Genomic DNA, 19,897 nt, shown 5'->3' on the forward strand with positions numbered 1-19,897 from the left:
AGTGATTGGGAGATTCCCAAGGTTGATATTCCCAATCCAGCTCAGTGATTGGGAGATTCCCAAGGTTGAAATTCCCAATCCAGCTCAGTGATTTGGATATTCCCAAGGTTGAAATTCCCAATCCAGCTCAGGGATTGGGATATTCCCAAGGTTGAAGTTCCCAATCCAGCTCAGTGATTTGGATATTCCCAGGGTTGATATTCCCAATCCAGCTCAGTGATTTGGATATTCCCAGGGTTGATATTCCCAATCCAGCTCAGTGATTGGGATATTCCCAGGGTTGATATTCCCAATCCAGCTCAGTGATTGGGATATTCCCAAGGTTGATATTCCCAATCCAGCTCAGGGATTGGGAGATTCCCAGGGTTGAAATTCCCAATCCAGCTCAGTGATTGGGATATTCCCAAATATTCTCTCTGGGAGCTGAGTTAATCCATGAGGATTTGCAGCTGGTTTGGGAATATCCAGAGGGCAGAACCCAAGGTTTTAAGCCAGTGCCCTGAGTTGGAGCATCTCAGGTCTGATACCTGTGGAGAGGCTTTGGCATAAATAAGGTCAGGAATCACAAAACCTGAACTGGAGTTTTGGCTTCTTCCAGCTGCAGCTGTTTGGAGCAGTGATGGGAAATCATGGAGAGGTTTTTTTTTTGGCTGTGAGGTCTCAGTGCCAAACCCCACCAGCAGAACTCCTTGGGATGCAAAGCAAAGGCTTTGGAGCCCCCTGAGCCCCAAGTCAGCTGGCACCAAGGGCCCTCAGAGAGCTCAGGGCTGGGGCCACACTCCAAAGGCTGGTTTGGACTCATTGTCCATCAGGTGGTGGCCACCAGTGTCCTCCTGGTGACCCCTTCACACTGGTTTGAAAGAGGAGCTGTCACACTAAAAAAATATTTTTAAGCAATTAATGGATTTTAAATAAATCCTTAACTCGTTTGCTTTGCTTTTTGTGGATTTCCATGATTTTTCACTTGCTGCTGAAGATCTGTCTCTTGTACTAACCTGGCACTGATCCCACATTTGTGGGGATCTCATCAGCATCTCCTTGGCAATAGAGGTTTAGGAAGAAACTAAACCAGGTACCAGCACAGAGCCACAAAAAGGCTGAATTTGGTCAGCCACAGCTCACATCTCAAAGTTCATCTCCCAGAAAGTTGATTTCTTTCACCCTGGAGTCATTGATCCCCCCTGGTGACAGGGCTGGAAGAGCTTGGGTTGGTTTTTCCTGGAGATAATGAGGAAAGGGGTAAAACTGAATTTAATTTTAGGAAGAGAAGACAAGAAGTAGTTTCTGCAACCATGGAATTGCTGCCACAGCCTCTGCTTTTCTCTTGGATCAGCAGCACCTGCCCTTGGCTTGCACTGTTCAATGGATTTGGGTGTGGAAAAGGGAGAATTCATCCCTGGGAAAGACCTTGCTGCTCAAACCAGGGGCATTTTTGTCATCCTGGTGGATTTATGTTATCCTGGCAGATTTCTAATGATTTGTTTTTAAACTTCCTGCAGAATTTTTAGTGTTTCCCATCTCAGACACCATGTTCTGGTAAACAGGCTTTTGTTTGGAACAGCCCCCTCGGTGGCCACGGAGTTCAAAGGGACTCTGGCACAGTGGAACAAACTTTAAAGTCCCTTCAGCTGGACTGAAACTCCTGGGAAGTGGCTTTGTTGTTGTCCAAGTCCTCTCCCAGTGGGTGGCTCAGGCCAGGGAATCAGTCAGACTCCTCCAGGGCTGCTCTTGGTGGGTCTGGGCAGGAGCACTGGGCTGGGACTTCCCAAGCCTGGATGGATCTTCAGAGTCCTGCTCTGGCTGCAGAGAATCCCAGGGACTGTTTCCACTCAGTCTGGGAAGGTACCTGTGTCTTCTATGATTTTTTTAAATAGAAAAGCAAATTACAAACCAAATCCATGAGGAAACTGCCAGACATTGTCCTTGCACAACTCCAGCTGTTCTGTGGGGTGGCAGCCTTCCCTCCAGCCACTCTGCAGCCTCAGGACATGGAATGGGGAAAGGGCTGGAGCAGAGCAGCTCCTGCAGCTGGGGAAAGGGCAGCCCCAGGGTGAGGAGGCTCCAGGCTGCTGCTGAACTCTGGCTGAGACCCCAGGGATTGAATCCCAGCAGTCCCAGCCTTGTGCCAGCCCTGGGAGCATCCTGAGCTCTGGGATGAGCTTGGCTGCCAAGCAGGGAGATCCCTGAAGGAATGGGAATCTGATCCCTGATCCCTGCAGGGATGGGGATCTGCTGCCTGATCCCTGCAGGAATGGGGATCTGATCCCTGCAGGGACAGGAATCTGCTCCCTGATCCCTGCAGGAATGGGAAACTGATCCCTGCAGGAATGGGAATCTGCTCCCTGATCCCTGCAGGGACAGGAATCTGCTCCTTGATCCTTGCAGGGATGGGGATCTGCTCCCTGATCCCTGCAGGAATGGGGATCTGCTCCCTGATCCCTGCAGGAATGGGGATCTGCTCCCTGATCCCTGCAGGGATGGGAATCTGATCCCTGCAGGGATGGGGATCTAATCCCTGATCCCTGCCAGTACATCCCAGTTCTGCCATTCCCAGGACATTCCCTCAGCCCAGGGAAGCTCCAGGGGCTCCTCATTCTGGCTGTTCTCTGAGCAGTTACACCCAGGATTGTGCTGGGTTTGCCTGGGCTGGAGTTCTTCCCAGTTGGAACTGGAACTGGAGCAGGGTTGGGAATGTGTGGGGGATGCAGCAGGAGCTCCCAGTTTGAGGATGCAGTGGTGGCAAACGTGGCTTGGGGTCAGTGATCCCAAAGGATCCCATATCCAGAGGATTATTCCATGTTCCCCTCCCAATCCTTACCTGAGAAAAGGGTGTTGCTTCCTCCAGCTGTGGAAGAGGTAATGAGTAAAAATAAAAAGTATTTTTTTAAACACTGAATTAATTTCTAAACTGCCTAAAAGAGGAGTTCTTCCCCAGGGCTGAGGCTGAGCCCATCCCAGGCTCTGCCTGTGCTGGGATCAACCTCACACACAGGGAAAAATTCCTGATTTGTTCAGAGGGCAGGGAGAGCTCTGTGTCCCACCAAAATCCTTGGAGAGGGAGGATCTTGAGTGGTTCCCAGACCTCACTCCCACCCTCAGAACAAAGAGAGGGTGACCTTCACTCCTGGTGAAGAATCTGATTTTTCAAAGACACCTTGCTTTGTATTTTTGTTGTTGTTTTTTTTTTAAACACAGGAAAAAAAATGCTCTTAACACACACAAGAAAACCTAGACCTGATTTACAATTTTGTTACATTTGGTTGCTTTAAAAAACCTGTTTTACTAATTTAAATATTGCTATAGATGACACTCTATTTATTTGAAAGGGGGTAAATATCTTTTAGTCTTAATTTTTCTCCAGTAAGCACTGTGTATTCCCAATATTTGTGTTCCTGGCAGCACAAATTCCACTGACTGAGGCTGGGCAGCCAGCAGCTCCTGAATCCAATGGCCTTGGACAACAAGATGTTTCTTGCAATGTATTTTTTTTTTTTTTTAGTATTTCTTGATTCTTTTATGTCTGTGGTTTAACAAATCTGTTCAATGTTTGGGTTGTTCTATGTTTTGGGTTGTTTTGTTTTGTTTTTTTTTAACAAAGAAAGCTGAATTACAACACTCTCGTTGCTGGTCTTTGCCTGGAAAATTTTTCTTCTTTCATGGTTCTCCCATATCCATCAGCACCTGGGTTTCCAAATATTCCTCTTGCAGCTGGGTTTAGGAGCAGTGACAGCATCCATGCCTCCATCTCCATCCTCCTTTTTAAATTCTACTTCATTTTCCTGAGGTTAAACTAAGGGAATGAGAAAGTGGGGGAGCTTTGGGCACGAGGAGAATCCCAATTCCCAGGGTGTGTCCATGGCTTTATGCATGGAGCTTGCAGTAACTCCATCCTTGGGGTTTCAGCAGGTTTGGGACTCCCTGAGTGGGGTTGGGAAAAGGGAATTATTGTTTGGGAGAGAGAGAACACTGATGGGAGCAATAAATAACAGAGGGAGGCCTGCAGAGCTCAGCCAGGGATCCACTCCTGCTCTCCACTGGAGCTCACAGCCTGGAAAAGGAGATGGACAGGCTGGCAAAGCCTGGAGAACAAGGAAATACAAAGCCAGGAGTGCAATCCCAGGATTTGTGCAATCCCAGGATCTGTGCAATCCCGGGATATCTGCAATCCCAGGATCTGTGCAATCCCAGGAGCTGTGCAATCCCAGGATCTGTGCAATCCCCGGATCTGTGCAATCCCGGGATATCTGCAATCCCAGGATCTGTGCAATCCCCGGATCTGTGCAATCCCAGGATCTGTGCAATCCCGGGATATCTGCAATCCCAGGATCTGTGCAATCCCGGGATCTGTGCAATCCCCAGATCTGTGCAATCCCGGGATCTGTGCAATCTCCGGATTGTGCAATCCCAGGGTCTGTGCAATCCCGGTATATCTGCAATCCCGGGATCTGTGCAATCCCGGGATATCTGCAATCCCGGGAGCTGTGCAATCCCGGGATATCTGCAATCCCGGGATATCTGCAATCCCGGGATCTGTGCAATCCCAGGATCTGTGCAATCCCGGGAGCTGTGCAATCCCGGGATATCTGCAATCCCGGGATCTGTGCAATCCCAGGATCTGTGCAATCCCAGGATCTGTGCAATCCCGGGATATCTGCAATCCCGGGAGCTGTGGGGTGCTGTGTCCCTGCCCCAGCCCAGCCTGGACCCCTCCAGGGCTGGGCTCTGGTGGGAGCAGGAGGAGCTGGACACCAACAAAGGCAGGAAGTGTCTGCACAGCCCGGGGCTGGGCATGTGCTCTCACCGCTTGGTGCATTCAACTTCAAACAGCCCAGATAAAAGGGTTTGTTATGGGCTGCAGGAGCCTGGGGACACTGAGAGTTCAGGGCACACTGGGGTGGGATCCCAGCTCTGTGCATCCCCTAAAGATCAGCATTGGGGATCCCAGCTCTGTGCATCCCCTAAAGATCAGCATTGGGAATCCCAGCTCTGCTCCATCCCTAAAGATCAGCATTGGGAATCCCAGCTCTGTGCATCCCCTAAAGATCAGCATTGGGGATCCCAGCTCTGTGCATCCCCTAAAGATCAGTATTGTGGGATCCCAGCTCTGCTCCTTCCCCTAAAGATCAGCATTGTGGGATCCCAGCTCTGCTCCATCCCCTAAAGATCAGTATTGTGGGATCCCAGCTCTGCTCCATCCCTAAAGATCAGCATTGTGGGATCCCAGCTCTGTGCATCCCCTAAAGATCAGTATTGTGGGATCCCAGCTCTGCTCCATCCCTAAAGATCAGCATTGGGGATCCCAGCTCTGCTCCATCCCCTAAAGATCAGCATTGTGGAATCCCAGCTCTGTGCATCCCCTAAAGATCAGCATTGGGGGATCCCAGCTCTGCTCCATCTCCTAAAGATCAGCATTGGGAATCCCAGCTCTGCTCCATCCCCTAAAGATCAGCATTGTGGGATCCCAGCTCTGTGCATCCCCTAAAGATCAGCATTGTAGGATCCCAGCTCTGCTCCATCCCCTAAAGATCAGCATTGTGGGATCCCAGCTCTGTGCATCCCCTAAAGATCAGCATTGTGGGATCCCAGCTCTGCTCCATCCCTAAAGATCAGCATTGTAGGATCCCAGCTCTGCTCCATCCCCTAAAGATCAGCATTGTGGGATCCCAGCTCTGTGCATCCCCTAAAGATCAGCATTGTAGGATCCCAGCTCTGCTCCATCCCCTAAAGATCAGCATTGTAGGATCCCAGCTCTGCTCCATCCCTAAAGATCAGCATTGTGGGATCCCAGCTCTGTGCATCCCCTAAAGATCAGCATTGTAGGATCCCAGCTCTGCTCCATCCCTAAAGATCAGCATTGTGGGATCCCAGCTCTGCTCCATCCCCTAAAGATCAGCATTGTGGGATCCCAGCTCTGCTCCATCCCTAAAGATCAGCATTGGGAATCCCAGCTCTGCTCCATCCCTAAAGATCAGCATTGTGGGATCCCAGCTCTGTGCATCCCCTAAAGATCAGCATTGTGGGATCCCAGCTCTGCTCCTTCCCCTAAAGATCAGCATTGTGGGATCCCAGCTCTGTGCATCCCCTAAAGATCAGCATTGTGGGATCCCAGCTCTGCTCCTTCCCCTAAAGATCAGCATTGTGGGATCCCAGCTCTGCTCCATCCCTAAAGATCAGCATTGGGAATCCCAGCTCTGCTCCATCCCCTAAAGATCAGCATTGTGGGATCCCAGCTCTGCTCCATCCCCTAAAGATCAGCATTGTGGGATCCCAGCTCTGTGCATCCCCTAAAGATCAGCATTGGGAATCCCAGCTCTGTGCATCCCCTAAAGATCAGCATTGGGAATCCCAGCTCTGCTCCATCCCTAAAGATCAGCATTGTGGGATCCCAGCTCTGTGCATCCCCTAAAGATCAGTATTGTGGGATCCCAGCTCTGCTCCATCCCTAAAGATCAGCATTGTGGGATCCCAGCTCTGCTCCATCCCTAAAGATCAGCATTGTGGGATCCCAGCTCTGTGCATCCCCTAAAGATCAGCATTGTGGGATCCCAGCTCTGTGCATCCCCTAAAGATCAGCATTGTGGGATCCCAGCTCTGCTCCATCCCTAAAGATCAGCATTGTGGGATCCCAGCTCTGTGCATCCCCTAAAGATCAGCATTGTGGGATCCCAGCTCTGCTCCATCCCCTAAAGATCAGCATTGTGGGATCCCAGCTCTGCTCCATCCCCTAAAGATCAGCATTGTGGGATCCCAGCTCTGCTCCATCCCCTAAAGATCAGCATTGTGGGATCCCAGCTCTGCTCCATCCCCTAAAGATCAGCATTGTGGGATCCCGACTCTGCTCCTTTCCCTAAAATTCAGAATTTTTGGCTGCTGCAGGGGCTCTTTGGCTTCCCTGGTGCCCTCACAGAATCATGGAATGCTTTGGGTAGGAAATGACCTTAAATCTCACCTTGTTCCCCTATTCCTTCCAAGCTTGAACATTCCCAGGGATGGAGCAGCCCCAGCTCCTCCAGAGAAGGGACATGGATTCCTCAGTGGTGCCACCATGCAGATGAAACCTCCTGGAGGGATTTCCTGGGAAAAACTGGAGTGGGAGCCACTGTCCAGACACATCCCCAGCTCCACTTTAGTGGCAGCTGGGCTTTGTCCTGGGGGCTGGAGGTGATGGGAGAGGGCAGGCATGGGAACACATCCCTCTGGAAAACACACAGGGAGCAGGGCTGACATTTCCCACCCTCACACCAAAGGCAGGATATTTTTCTCCCCAAAGGCAGGAGCTCCTGTGTGGGAGGGCTGTGGAGAAACAAGGAATGCCACCAAGGAAGGGTGAGCCCTTGGAGCAGCAGGTGGGAATGTCCCAGCACTGGAGGCAATTGCAAAAAACCATAAAACTGTTGTTCCTTTGAAGATTAGTGTGGAAGATGAAAGGGCCTGGATGTGTTTGGGTTGGGAAAAAGCCACTGAAGGGTGGGGTGGGGCCAGGAACAGCTTCAAGGGTGCACAGATAAATCAAAACAAGGAGCTGACAGGGAATTGTGGCTGCAACTAATAAAAGGATCCTCGCAGGGAAATAATAAATTCATGCACTGAAAATGAGCTCCAGGTATGAGGGAAATTGGAGAAAAGGAGAATTGGTGTTGACAAACTTCCTTGCAGCAAAGTAACAGCCAGCAACAAAATTGTTCCTTTAATATTGAGGCAATGGAACTGCCTGAAGGGGGTTTTTACCATTTTTTAAAAGAGTTGCTGATTTTAACCTGCAAAGCCATGAAATAAAGGAGATTTATTTTTATTAAATTAATTTATTTTCTAAGTGTCAGAGTTCAGCAGCACAGGGTTTTTGGAAAAGTGAATGGTGGAGATCTTTAACAAAAGGATGTCTCCAACCCCCTGGTTCCAGACTTTGAAATGTAACAGAGAGATTTTTACACATCTCTGGAAGGTTTTTTTCCCCTTGCATAATTCCTGGAGATGCAATTTCCCTGCCTGTCTTGGAGTGCAATTCTCCCAGCTCAGGAAACAGCAAGGTGGGCAGGAGGCACCTGGAAATCCATGGAAACCACTGCTGTTCCTGGCTGTGCCTCAGTTTCCCCTGCTGAGCAAGGCCTTGCTCCTCTTCCCAGAACAGACTGAAAGCTCTGTCTCAATCACTTGGATCAAGAAATGCTGGAAATTCCCCTGCTCTTCATCCAAGCTGCACAATGGGAAAGATGAATCCACACTGGGATCCCTCCATTGAATTAGAGACCAGGGAAGAAGAAATGGCAACTCCTGCTGCCTGAGCCTCTTTCCTGATTTAATTAATGTGTCCTTCAGCCCTTCATGTGTCCTGGGGTGGCCATGCAGGTCCAAAAACCCCTTTGACTCTGGATTTCAGTGACTCCTTCCTGCTCTGAGTCGCCTGGAAAAGCAGGAGCTGCCCCTGTGCACAGGCAGCTCCTGCCCTTGTGTCACCAGCAGGAGCTGCAGGGTGGGAGCCCCATCCCCACAGAGCTCCAAAATCAGGTCTGGGCACCTCAGGAATTCGTGCTGCATGTTGGATCTGGGAGCAGAAAGGGCCCAGCTCAGCTAAAAGACAAAGCAAATGTCTGCAGGGGCCGTGGTGCCTGTGCCAGGAGCAGGGGGTGAAGCTCCTGCTCAGTCTCTGGCATTTCAGCCCTGCCAGGCTCTGAGTGCTGCAGAATATTCCAAACACACCTGGGGCCTGGGAGGACCTGAAGGAGATTCCTGCAGCTTCCAGCAGCTAAAAGGCACCAGGCAAAAAATTACCCTTGCTGGTCACAATTTTTTTTCCTTTTGCCCCTTGTTTGTGTTCTTTATGTAGCTCTAATATTTTATAAAAGAACCAGAAGTTTGGTATTACCTAATGGCTCTAAAACCAGCAGCCTGTGGAATCCTATGGGAAAGATGAAGCTGAAGGTTTTGGGGTTGTCCTTTATGTTTGGAGGCAGCTGGATCTTTAAATTATATTCCTGGAGAATTGCAGGAATTGCTGGGAATGCTGTCTGTCTGTCTGCCCACAGCCTTGCTCCTGCTCAATGGGATTTATCCCTGTTTTGCATTAAGGGGATTAAAAAATCATAATCCACAGTGCCAAAGTTGCCTGAAATAAGCTTTACAAAGAGGCACAGGCTCCCCACAATGTAAAGAGTTGAAGCTCTCACATGATGGCTCAGGCTGTGCAGCCCCTGCAGGGACCTGGGCTGGGAACTGGGGACTCCTTCACAGGTAAATGATGGCTTCAAAAAGAAACAATGGCTCCAAAATAAAAATCCCAGCTCCTAAAAGAAAGTCACTTAAAGGCACAATAATCCCAGTGTATGCCAGAACCTCTGAATAATTAAAAATTATTCTTGCTGGTCATAATTTTTTACTGAGGAGGAACATCTGGGGATGGAAAAATCCCCTTGTTTATGTTTGTTTTCTGGATGTAGCTCTAATATGTTCTAGAAAAACCAGAAGCCTGGTATTACCTAGTTAGAAATCCTGCAAGCCTCAAACCATTCTTAAAATTAACAGAAATTGAAGCAAAATTTGCCTTTTTCCTAGAACCCTGTGGAATTTCTGAGCAGGTGCTATCACTGCTGAGCAAAGGTCAAACAGGTTTTTGTCTGTCTGAGTCATGAAACCAAATCTGAGAGAAGCTCCTGTACCCAAAGCAAACAAGATAAAGCCACAAATCCTGAAAAATATTCCCCCTGGGATTTACTTCTCGCTGTGTGGGCCAAATACCCTCTGGATTTCTCTCCTGCCCTCCACACAGAAAATCAGCCTGGAAAAGCACTTTGACACCCTCCTCATTCTGGCCAGGAGCTTGCAGACTCCTCAGGGACTGATGCAAGGTCCTGCCAATCCTGCCAAGGGCTGTTGCATCAGAAAAAACCAGCAGGAATCAGTTGGCTCTGCCCTGTTTTGCCCCCAAACTGCAGATTCTTCTTCCTTCCTTTTTTTTTTTTAGGGGGAGGAAAGGGACTTCCAGCCACGAGGCTGCTGAGGGCAGAGCTGTCTCAGCAATGGGAAGCTGTGCTGCAGAAGAAGATTCCCTCAGGAACAGAATTTATGGCAACTCCTGGGTTTTCCCAGCTGCCTGTTGTGACCTGCTCTCCACTGGGAAAAAGGCTCCAGCCTGGAGCCTTGATTCATGCAGGGATTAGGCAGGGAGGGATGCTTTCATTTGATTTACCTTGGCTTTATTAAATTCCAGCTTTTCTCTGGAGTTGCACATGTTGCTTTGTGTGCCACAGCCTTGGAGGGGCCAGGCCTGACCCTGCAAGGATCAGGGAGGGCTGATCTGCTCCATCCTCATCCCCAAAATCCTGTTGGGATGGGGATCCATCCCCCTGATGGACGTGGGGGAGACTCTGAGAACACAAGAAGGATAAAATGGAGCTCAGGGGTGCTTGGCTCCAGTCAGGTGTGACAGAAACAGGGCTTGGGTGGAGATGTGGAATTGGAGACAAAGAGGAAAATTGAGCTGGAATGAAGAAGGGATTTGATCCTACAAACAGGACAAGGAAGGTCAGGGCAGATTCCCTGCTGGTGCAGGGTTTGGAGGTGGGCAGGAGGAAGAAATCCCAGCACACAGAACCCCAGAGGGGTGATGGGAAGCACTGGCCACAACCTTTGGATTGCAGTGCTTGGCAAGTGCCAGGCTGCCCAAAGCCAGCCCAGACTGCCTGCAGCACCTGGCTGAAGTTCCCCTGCTCTTACCTGGGGCTGAAGGGATTTGTGAGGCTGCAGGCAGAGCTTTGGCTGTGCCTGACTCACAGCCTCTCCCCATAAAGATCCAGCAGCCTGTTCAAAGCCCTGTGGCTGCAGGGGATAAAGGTGAGAGATTTGGGAGGAATGAGCCCAGCACCAGCCCGTGCCTGCCTCCTGCTGAGCCCTTCTGCAGGCAAGTCTGTGCCTGGGCAGAGCTGCAGCCTCTCCTCACAGCTGCTCTGCATTCACAGCATCACTGCCTCATGGGTTTGTGTGGAATTCACCAATTCCCACTGATCCAACCTCCCTGGAGGTTCTCCAGTGCATGTCCCATGGCAGCAGTGCCACAAGGAAGGACTCACTGCCCTGTGTGGGCTGTGCAGCTCCTTGATTCCATGGTGTCCTGAAGTATCCAAACTTTTTCATGGACTGGATGGAAAACATTTCCAGGGCCCTGTTCTGGACTCACAGGAAATTGCAGGGAAAAGCAATTGTATAAAATCCAGGGGTAGGATTTCAGTGATCCTGCTGGATCCCCTCCAACTCAGGATATTCTGGGACTCTTCCATGGGAGTATAACCCACCACTCCTGCTGGCTGCTGTGGGCAGCCTGGAAGAGAGGAATAACCCCTCCCAATCCCAATCCCAATCCCAATCCCAATCCCTCCCAGGCTGCTTTTCCCCAGAATATGCTGGATTACTCTGTGGGAAGAGTGAGGCTGTGCCAGGTGCCAGGAGCCACCATAGAAACCCCATTTGCACTCCAAGCCATGCCAGGCAGAGCTGCCCAGCAGGGAGCTGAGTAAATATTGGTTTTCCAATGGGATCTAATTCCCACCTGCCTGATCAGCAGCATGGATGGGGTGGGGTGTTGTTCACGTGGCCATCATGAAACTCCTGCTTTCTGTGCAGGCAGCAGAGAAAAGCCCAGCTGTGATATGTTCCTGGCACCTGGGGGTGGCCTTCCTGTGTAACTTTGTCTTTTTTAGAACAGAAATGACAGCTCAGGAAACAAAGGTGGTTAATTTTCAGAGAGAACAGAATGGAAACCCTCAACTGAGGTTGCAGGTTAAAATCAGATTTTTTGTTTAAAAACGGAGTCAGTGATAGAGAGATATGGGACAATCACCTGTTACATCATGTCTGTACAAACACCCTGAGACTGTGCAGGACTGGGTGTGATGTCATCTTTTAAAGTCTAAATTGCTGGAGTTTGAATCCACCTGGGCAATCATGCAGGAGCAGTGTTGGGAGGAGGTGGGGGCTCTGTATATGACACTCCACGTTCTGCTGGAAGGAAAAGCAAAGTTTTATTTACATTTCACAGTCCCTAAATTTCCACCCATCCCTACAGGTTCTGCTGAGACTTTGGGGGTTCACAGGGAAATGTGAGAAAGGGGAAATTGAATATAAGTTTAACCATGGGGAAGAACTCTCCCATGTCTTCTGCACTGACCCCAGCACAGCAGCTCCTCCTCCTGCAGGTTAATGCTTCAGGAGAACATTCTTGCCCAAGAAAGTGGTTAACACACCCACTTGTACCTTTTAAAGCCACCGAGAATGAACAAATATTTTCTTTCCTTTTGCAAAACCACAAGGAATCTTGCCAGGGTCATCATTTCCTGAGGGTAAAGGCTGAGATAAGAGATGTAAGGAGTTATCTCTAGTGAGGGGCTCAGGAAACCAGACTGAACTGGAGCAGAGCTCACCAAATCCTCCCCAGTGCCTTGCTCTGACTGGTAAAGCCTTGTCAAGTGCCCTGAGAGCAGCAGGTAGGGCAGGAAATCCACAATCTGATCCCAAAGGCTGTCCCAGCACTGCCAGGAAAAGCAATGCCAATCAGCTGTGGAAAAACCTACTCACCTGTCAGGCCAGGGTCAGTGGGGTTTTGTGGAGATAAACCAGAATTAATGTCATCAATGGCATTGTTGTCAGGGCTGAGGGAGGTAAAAATCAACCACTGAGGGTCAGGCCTGTCCTCTTTACTCCTCAGCTGTGACAGCTGGGCATGGCAGGACAGGGAGAAATGACCCAGATCCACTCTTTACACAGAACAGGTGAAAACCCTCTTTGAGCTTAGACACAGCTCTGAAAATGTCACAATCAGCCTCTTCTCATGTCTCACTGTGCTGGGGCTCAGTGATTTTTCTGTGATGTTTAAATTAAACCTTTCTCTGGTTATATATAAGGAATCCTCCTCACCCTCCTTGCCATGAGATTGCTCCCTCTGAACACAGGTGAGACACTGAGCCAGGTTCCTAAACTCTCTCAGGAAGTGACAGGAAAATTGCTGCTGGAGGTGCCCTGAAGGAGGGAATTGTCTCCTGGACAGCAACAAAAGGCAGCAGGACACTCAACCCTGCCCTGCCCCAGCCTGGCTGTTCTCACTGCAGATTTCATCTGCCCCAGCACTTCCTTCCCCATCTAAAGGAAACATCTCTAAAACGTTCTCAGCCCTGTGAGGAAGGGTTTGTGCTGGGAACTGAGTGCTGGCTGTAAGATAAATGGATGTCAATACAGCATTAAAGTTATTTTTAAGTGAATTTGTATCTGCTTTCTGAGGGTGAACAGTGCTGAGAACTGTGGCCAGTCCTCTACAGCAACCACTGCAGGATCTGCTCTGGAGATGCTGTACCCAAAACCAGCCCTGGGATCTCTGGAGATGCTGTACCCCAAAACCAGCCCTGGGCTCTCTGGAGATGCTGTACCCCAAAAACAGCCCTGGGATCTCTGGAGATGCTGTACCCCAAAACCAGCCCTGGGCTCTCTGGAGATGCTGTACCCCAAAAACAGCCCTGGGCTCTCTGGAGATGGAGCATCCCCCAATGGCTCTTTGGAGGTTCTGTATTCAAAAACACAACTGTGGGCTGTGCAGACACCTCATGCCAGAGGTGTCCCTGAATTTGCTTGGACACATCTTAGCAAAAACATGGCAATAATAATGGAAATACTTTCTCCACTGCTGAATTCCTGAAGATATCCTGAAACTGGAGAAACTGAAATACAAAGGATTTCTCCAACAGAACATGCTTTGCTCATTGGAGAAAACTTCCCTGCCTCCTGCAGCTGGGATATCCATACCCTGAGTGCAGGGCTGTGCCATGGCTGGGATATCCATACCCTGAGTGCCATGGGCTGGAATATCCATACCCTGAGTGCAGGGCTGGGATATCCATACCCTGAGTGCAGGGCTGTGCCATGGCCTGGGATATCCATACCCTGAGTGCCATGGGCTGGGATATCCGTACCCTGAGTGCAGGGCTGGGATATCCATACCCTGAGTGCAGGGCTGTCCATGGGCTGGGATATCCATACCCTGAGTGCAGGGCTGGGATATCCATACCCTGAGTGCAGGGCTGTCCATGGGCTGGGATATCCATACCCTGAGTGCAGGGCTGTCCATGGGCTGGGATATCCATACCCTGAGTGCCATGGGCTGGAATATCCATACCCTGAGTGCAGGGCTGGGATATCCATACCCTGAGTGCAGGGCTGTGCCATGGGCTGGGATATCCATACCCTGAGTGCAGGGCTGTCCATGGGCTGGGATATCCATACCCTGAGTGCAGGGCTGTGCCATGGGCTGGGATATCCATACCCTGAGTGCAGGGCTGTGCTCTGGGCTGGGATATCCATACCCTGAGTGCAGGGCTGTGCTCTGGGCTGGGATATCCATACCCTGAGTGCCATGGGCTGGGATATCCATACCCTGAGTGCAGGGCTGGGATATCCATACCCTGAGTGCAGGGCTGTGCCATGGGCTGGGATATCCATACCCTGAGTGCCATGGGCTGGGATATCCATACCCTGAGTGCAGGGCTGGGATATCCATACCCTGAGTGCCATGGGCTGGGATATCCATACCCCGAGTGCAGGGCTGTCCATGGGCTGGGATACCCATCCCGGAGTCCCAGGCGCGCTCGGAGCTGATGCAAGGCTGGGGCGGGTGTTGCAGCAGCAGCAGCTGCAGCTGCGGGGCTGCGCTGGCGCTGACACCTCGTGGGGCTCCGCTGCCACTGCAGCCTGACTCCACTCCAGCCCGGGTTGCATCAGACTCCGATTTTGAAGATTAGTGAGAAAAAAAATGTTCCTTTGCAAAAGGGCAGGGGATTTTAAGGTATTTTTGGCTGCTTTGCTTTTTGAGCAATATGATCTCCCTGGACAGAACTCACTTCTCATGTCTCACCGCTAATTTTCCGGAGTTTCCTTTTATTCACTTCATTTTTCTCAGGTGCACCCAATTATTTTCTTTAGAAATCTCGAAGTGAGTTCAGAGATATGGGGTTGGGCTCCAAATTGTGCCCGTGGACCTACAAACCCCTGACCCCAGGTGAGCCATGGACTTGGCACTGAAGTGCTTCTGGGTCAGCTTAGGACATAAATGAGTGGAAAAATATCAAAACTTGCTCATCAGCAAATCGGGAATAGAGCAAAACAAGGCTGGTGACAGGTAAGGAAAAGCAGTTTCAGCTGGTGTCAGCTGGATCCATCCCTGATATTGTGAGCCCTGCTTGCCTAGGAAGATTTAACATCTGTAAAGAAGCTTAGGCAGCCTAATTAATGGTTCACCAGCCTAATTAATGAAGCTGCAGGACAGACATAAAGACAGGCTAAGATTTCTGCTTTCTCATCGCTGTTGTGGTGCTGGCACACGACAGGAGCTGATTGATGGGGGTCAGGATCCCAGAAAACGTGCCAGGAGCTGGACAGAGCCTTTGGGAGCAGCTGCTGGAGCATTTCAGCTACTGAATCCTGTCCCAGCTCAGTGACACCAAAACTGAGGGTCACCCAAAACACCCCAGCTGGGATGGAACACAGCAAAGCCCAGGCCCTGCTGCAATCCCTGGTGTCTGATAAAGGATAAGCAAAGAGGACAGTGACACATGCAGAGAAATTTGGCTGCTCCATGAGGAAGTTTGGCTGGAAAAGCCTGGAAAGGAAAGAGCCATCCATCCAAGAGCCCTGTGCTTACTCACAGTGAGCACACACTGTGCTGGGATGGATTGAGTCACCAGAGCCTTTCCCTGAAGGGAATTTTGGGATTTGGGTGCTTTTGAAGGCAAGGATAAGGCAGTGAACAGTAGGAGCAGAGCCCTCTCATGTGGCAGCTGAAATAATCCCACAATCTCCTGCTCTGGCATGGAAGGGGCTCCATGAGGGATCCCAGCACTGCCAGCATTCCCTCAGCACCCTCAGAGACAGGGTCAGCTTCACACAAATCAGAAATTCTGTATTTCCTCCTTCCACAAGCAGCTAAAACCAGAGATCAGAGAGAGGAGAGTCTCAGACTCCTTTGCTCTGATGTTCTTATTTATTTGCTCCAATTTTCCACTCAAAAAGTGCAGAAACCCTAAGGAAATCCTACTGGGATGGCAGAAGTAAGGGCTTCCACAGCTTCCCAGGGAATTTTTGGCCTGGAGCCTGGCACTTTGCTGATGGATTTAGATGGATGTCCCTTGGGATCTGTATCTGGATGGAGCCACACTTTGTACTTCCCTCAAGGGAAGCCTCTGCTCTCCAGATATTAAAGCACCGATTTCCAAACAGAAAATCCAGGAAGCCAATTCAATGGCTGGGAGATTTTTATCAGCTGCTGGTAATAAATGAGCCTTGAATGGAGCAGCAGCCACCTGCCAGCTCCCAACCCAGCTCTCCCAGCATGAGCAGGGAATGAGGGGCCCCTGCTGGACTGTCAGCACAGCCAGCAGAAAAACCAGAATTCCCAACTTTGCTCCAAGTGAGCCCAGGTTAAGGACATACCTGGATTTGCCTTTGGAGATGATGGATTCTGGATCACCAGAGCCTGGAGGGCACGTTTTGGGTGGATTTCTCTCTGTTTTATCTGTGTGGAGGAGGAAAATTGCAGCCTGAGCCTGGAGAACAAAGGTTATTTTGACTTATTTTGTCAAGTTTCCTGCATGAAGCTGCTCCCAGCCACAGGATGAGAGGAAATGACCTCAGGATTTGCCAGGGGAGGTTTAGATTGGATATTGGGGACATTTTTTTTCATGGAAAGGGTTGTCAAGCCCTGGCACAGGCTGCCCTGGGTGGAGTCCTTATACCTGGAACTGTGTAAAAACCATGTAGATGTGGCACTTGGGGACATGGCTGGTAATGAATATGGTGCTGCTTTGATGATCTTAAAGGTCTGCTCCAACCTTAATGATTCCAGGATGTTTTGTGGGTTTTTCACCACACAAGACTTAAAGAAAATAATTTTTCCTGGGCATCCTGGCATGTCCCAGAGCACTGGGAGCCCTGGCTCTGCTGATCTTCTCTGAACCTTCGTGTTTCCAGGTGTCACTGCTGGCAGTTTGTGTTCCCTGGCTCTGCTCCTGATTCCCTCTGTGGTGCATCCACCAGCACCATTGACTCCTCATCCCTGGAAGTGTCCAAGGCCAGCCTGGATGGGGCTTGGAGCACCCTGGGACAGTAGAAGGTGTCCCTGCCCATGGCAGGGGGTGGCATGGGATGGTTTTTAAGATCTCTTCCAACAAAACCATTCCAGGATTCTATAAAACCCTCCCCATCAGCAGCCCCACAGCTCTCTCTGTTTGCAGGGCTTATCTTTATCCTCCCCTTTCCATACAGACTCTCCAACAGCAGCATTTCCAACCATTGCAATGCCTTTTTGGTTGATTTAGTTCCTGTGCTGTCAGCATGTCCTCCCATTTAATCTGTGGCAGTAATTCCTTCCTTGCTACTGGCTTCAGAAAGCATTAACAAGGGAAAAATAAATCAAGTGTTAGAGCACAAAGAAGACTTGTGGGAAAAAGCTTTTGAGCCTTTTCTGAGGCTTTCATGCCTGTTATTCTTTACTTTGCTGATACAGCTGGATTTACCATCCTGTTGAATGAGCATATTCCAGACTATAAAAAAATAACAAAGTCGAACCACGTGGGCTTGGTATAGGTCAGAAGTGGAGAGGGGCTGCCAGAGACAACAGCACAGGACAAGTTCAGAGCACAAAATGTGCAAACACAGCCAAAGTGCAGCTTATGCTCCTCCAAACAAAGCAGGGACCAAACCTGAGACACAACAGAAAGGAGTGTGGGACATGTGGGGGTGGCAGCTGTGTGTATGCACAGCCCCAGCTGTGTGCAGATGTTGGTCAGACTGTGGGAATGTGGATGATGGGAAGAGCTCACCTAAGTCGGTGCTGGAGTTTTAAATTGATGTTTTAGGATTCTCAGGTCTTTAATCTCATCTTTACCCTCCTCCTTCTGAGGAAGACTCATCCCTGAAGTCACCTCTGTGGACACAGCAACTCCTCAGAGGTGGAGCAGGGCTGGATTCCCTGAGGAATTCCTGCCCTGTTTCATGCTCCTGTCGTGCTTTGCATTTTCCAAGAGCAGTGCAGAGCTTTGTTGTCCCCCCATCCTCCTTTCTCACATCCCCCGTGAGAAACTGAACTGGGGAGTTCAAGAGATCAGAGAACTCACAGCACATCCCAAACTGCACCAGGAACATGGGAAATAAAGGGGTGAGAAAGCAATGTCAGCTCAGAGAATCTCTGAAACCCAAAAGGGCTGAGTGGAGCTGGGTGTGCTCAAAAATCTTCTCAATCCCTCAGCAGGTGAAGCTTTTGAGGGTTAATTTCCTAAAAATACAGTTTTTTTCATTTCAAAGCTTCCTTAAAAAGTGCTGGAAGATCTGGACCCAGAGGAATTGCTGACCTTTAGACAGCAGGAGGGGATGTGTTTTCACACACTGCTGTCTTTTTGAGGTTGAAGCCCAAGGAGCAGCAGGGAAACTTCCTAGCCAGGGAACTCTCATCTGGGAATTGCAATTGTCCCATTCCTGGTGCCTCTGTCATTTCTATTCCCCTTCCTGCACATAAACAGGCTGAGCTTGAGCTGCAACCACAATGTTTTCAGAACAAACAGAAAAACAAAGTGCTGCTCCTGGTGTGCATTGTCTGCAGCCTCAAAATAACTTTCCCAGCTCTGTGCTCCAGGCTGTGTTTTTCCCTGATCCCAGGTTCAGCTGTAGGTGGATGTTCACAGCAAAGGATCCATCCTGCAATCCCATGGCACGTGCTGGATGTTTGGGATAACTCAGTGGGTGTTGAACTGTACCTTAGTGGAGATCCCTGCTGGTTTGGGGGTGGTAAAAACCCCCCTGCTTCCAGGAAATGAGGGGTTTTGTGGGAATTCAGTGATAAATATAATGATTTTATTCCTTCTGCTCTATAAGAAACAACCATGGTGGCAATTTTGATGTGCAGTGGGATGAACTCACAGCTAAAAGGTACATTCCAACCCTTATTTACACCCTTAGGTCTTCAAATAAGTGTTTTCACAGGAATTTTTTCCTGGCCTCAGCATTTGTGTGCAATACCACGTAAATAATGATTATTTCTTCTCCACCACTGAGGGAAAAAGCAGCTGCCTGTACAGGAATTGGAGAGTGGCCTGGATAAACCCCATTCCCACAGCTGGAAATGAAACCACTTGCACAGTGCCCCAATCCCTGGGAATTCTGCCCGTGCTTCCATTTTATTCTATTTCCACACAGGGCCTCCCCCAGGCCTGGCTCAGGTGATGGAATTTGAGAATCCCATGATCAGTGAGGTTGGAGAAAAGCTCCAGGATCATCAAATCCAACTTTTGGCTGATCCCCACTTTGTCACCAGCCCAGAGCACATCCAGACCTTCCTTGGACATCTCCACCCCTTCCGATATTTAATCACCTTTCCTGTGGAGAAATTCCTCCTAATAACAGAATCATGGAATATTTAGGGTTTTAAGGGAAATCATCCAGCTGAAGGCAAGCTCACCTGGAGCAGGTGCCACAGGAACACATCCAGGTGGGTTTGGAATGGCTCCGGAGGGGGAGATTCCAAAACCCCCCTGGGCAGCTCCAGGGCTCTGCCCCCCTCACGCTGAGGTGGAAATTGTGGTTTTGTTCATGGCCATTGCTTTTGGGTGAGCCCGACCCTGCCCTGGAGCCGTGCCCTGCCTCCCCTCCCCTGAGGGGGGGCCATTTTGTGTGAGGGGAGGGGGCCATTTTGTGGGCTCCACGTTCTGCTCCGAGCGGCCATCACTCCCCAAACGCGTCCAAACCGTGCCAGGGCTGTGCGGGGCTGCGTTATCCTCTCTCCCCGGCCATGGGGGGCTCCTGACGCGGGCCGCGACCCGCGGAGCTCCGGCCGCGCTGCCTCAGCGGCCGCCATCAGTCCTCCGGGCCGGCAGGG

The sequence above is a fragment of the Erithacus rubecula genome, assembly GCF_903797595.1.
Source record: "Erithacus rubecula genome assembly, chromosome: 12".
NCBI lineage: Eukaryota > Metazoa > Chordata > Aves > Passeriformes > Muscicapidae > Erithacus > Erithacus rubecula.